We start from the raw sequence: 3,398 nt of genomic DNA, 5'->3' as shown, positions 1-3,398 counted from the left end.
GTGACGTGATACAGGTTAACCAAATCCAATGATGCTCTGAGGAAGTAGGTCACGTCTCTTGATGGCGGCTGTCAGCGAGAGAACCAAAGTACCACATGACATTGTCGTAAAGACGTGCTGGCAAATTGTCCGTGAGGCGATTCCACTGAACCTATCATTTCAAGATGTTTTAGGACAAAAATGGAATAAAAGTGGTCCTTATTGACAATTCTAGCTGCTAAACTGATTTGGGAAATAGTTCTTCTCGATAACGGAATGTTTTAAACGTAAGTGAACGTTAAACCCTACTAACAGTCCAAGTGATGTCATACCATATCTAAGTTCCCCTACATCACCGAGACTGGACAGGAAATATTCTACTCCAAACTCTGATGGCCGGAACTGGACTTTACGCGATCCAGGAAGTGTATTAACGATCATTGGAATATTGCGGAAGTCCTTCATTTGCTTCATGTTGGTGCTGCCGTCAACCTCGCCAACACCCTCCCCCTCCCCGCCATTCGGTTCTAACGGTCACACAGAAACCACTGGTGCGCTGTATTTTCTCTGTACACACTGGTTATCGTTAGAATCGCGTTCGCTAACTGTTAAAGCGTTGACTTGCAGCGTGTACGATGTTAATGACACAAAGCCATGATGACCAAGCTTCCCATCAATACAATGTTTTACAACTGTACAACAAAGCATTCCATCAATACAATGTTTTACAACTGTACAACAAAGCATTCCATCAATACAATGTTTTACAAAGGTACAACAAAGATTCCCATCAATACAATGTTTACAATTGTACAACAAAGCATTCCATCAATACAATGTTTTACAAAGGTACAACAAAGATTCCCATCAATACAATGATTTACAACTGTACCACAAAGCATTCCGTCAATACAATGTTTTACAAAGGTACAACAAAGATTCCCATCAATACAATGTTTTACAATTGTACAACAATGCATCCCATCAATACAATGATTTACAAATGTACAACAAAGCATTCCATCAATACAATGTTTTACAATTGTACAACAAAGATTCCCATCAATACAATGTTTACAATTGTACAACAGAGCATTCCATCAATACAATGTTTTACAAAGCTACAACAAAGATTCCCATCAATACAATATTTTACAATTGTACAACAAAGCATTCCATCAATACAGTGTTTACAAAGGTACAACAAAGATTCCCATCAATACAATGTTTACAATTGTACAACAAAGATTCCCATCAATACAATCTTTTACGAACGTGTAATGGAACAGCCACTCATACGACTGTGTAGTTTTTATATAAGAATGGAATCTTTCTTCAGAGTTATTCTATGTACATTACTGACCAGCACCATGGTCCTTTATGGAAATTTTGTGTGAACCACATTCAGATCGTTTAACGAAATGTTACCAGATACCAAACAGCGATGTAACGGTACTTCAATCAAACCTAATCAACCGATACAAAAGGTCAAGATAGAAGTTATTTTCTGAAATCAAATAAGCCTGTGATCTAATATTGCTCTTTTCAATGTTTGAACATTTGGGGGGAAAAAATCAAATTGCGTGCTATTACCTGAGCATTTCTTTCAAAATGAGACGTGTTTTTGCCCTGATCCCCCCTTTTGTTGTTGTTTTTACATATTTGCTATTACCTCCAACAGGATATCAGATATTTTATTCGTCCTGGAGCAATTTGGCCTCAATGAGTAAATAAACATGGCGTCCATCCTTGCGATATTGGATTGTTTTTCCGAATTATCCTGGTACCTTCCCCAGATATTCCAGAAACCAGAGCGTCCCTCCTCTTGAAGAAGAGGATATTGGAAATGTGACTTGGAGACGAATTCGATGCTTTCATTCACTTTCGCACACATTGTACGCCCCAATAACAGGCACCATTTCCAGTCTGTTCTCTACAAAATGGACGGTTCAATTTAGAGTCGCTGAGGTTATTTGTCGTGAATGATTATAACGGGATATATCTGGGTATTGTTCAGAATATTTTCAGAACTTTCATTTGAGTGATTAACGAATCGGTACTTCAGGGTAATAGGGGTCGGTGAGGTGTTACCGTTAGCGACACCGGAACTGACGAGATTTCAGGAACTGCAGGTCAACGAAATTTTAACGGTAGGGACATCGGGACGGACGATATTTCAGGGGGTCAACGAAACTGCGGGTCAACAAAATTGTAACATGACCGACCTAGGAACTGACGATATTTCAAGTTGAAAGGGTCAGAACTGTCGGGGTTTCTTGGCAAACGGGTTTTAGTAAGATTTCCTAGAATGATATGGCCTGATTCAACAAAGGTTTGCGGGAAACTGCGCCACATCTGGTTTCTAAAATATAGTACGGGTAACCATTGAATTTGGTAGAGTATAGAAAATAGAGTTCCTATACGATACCTTGGTAAAGAGCATGAGACGGATGCGGTATCTTTCAAGTCATTAGAAGGGTGTGAGACCAAAGAGATATAATGTACCTCGAAATAATTCGTAATATTCGATAACAGTAATATGATCCAAAATCCCAAAGAAAACGCGTGGATGTTCGTGTGAAAATTAGAAAATTGTATACTGTAGTGTTCCTTATATGGGATGACATTATCTTTACCTGGAGTTCATCACTCTTCTCTGCTGCCCATAAAGCCTTTGGGAATCAGCTGCAATTCTTCTTTCATTGGCATCCTAAAAGTTGAGGAGATGAAGAATGATGGCATTCTTCAGTGGATATACAAGTTCTTTATTCTGCTGTAGCGACGTTTCGACATAGATTCTTATCATGTCTTTGTCAAGCAAGTGGTACATGAGAAGATATTTTGTGTCATATATCTACATGAGATAGTTGGACAATACATAAGGGATGATGTGAAAATGAATTGTTTACACGATACATGAAATGCTAGAAAATCTTATACTGTGCAAAGTATGTTCCCCTTTAGTGAGTGTGTGAGTGAGTTTAGTTTTAAGCCGCACTCAGGAATATTCCAGCGGTCTGTAAATAATCGAGTCTGGACCAGACAATCCAGTGACCAACAACATGAGCATCGATCTGCGCAATTGGGAACCGATGACATATGTCAACCAAGTCAGCGAGCCTGTCCACCCGATCCCGTTAGTCGCCTCGTACGACAAGCACAGTCACCTTTTATAGCAAGCATGGGTTGCTGAAGGCCTATTCTACCCCGGGTGGACCTTCACGGTCTGTTCCCCTTTAAGTACTAGAAACTGTTGATCACAGAAGTCAATCCGCTTTCGTTCTCATTACCGTTTGACGTTTGTCAGCATTCTGGTATCGTGTAAATGCCGAGGCATGCATCCCTCCAGGTTTCCCTCCCACACCAACCTGACACGCCGCGATATAAGAGTATCACAGTTCAAAGTTGCCGTCAACCAA

The sequence above is a fragment of the Haliotis asinina genome, chromosome 16 (genome assembly GCF_037392515.1).
Source record: "Haliotis asinina isolate JCU_RB_2024 chromosome 16, JCU_Hal_asi_v2, whole genome shotgun sequence".
NCBI classification, from domain to species: Eukaryota; Metazoa; Mollusca; class Gastropoda; order Lepetellida; family Haliotidae; genus Haliotis; species Haliotis asinina.
Note: the sequence above shows the minus strand (reverse complement) of the source record.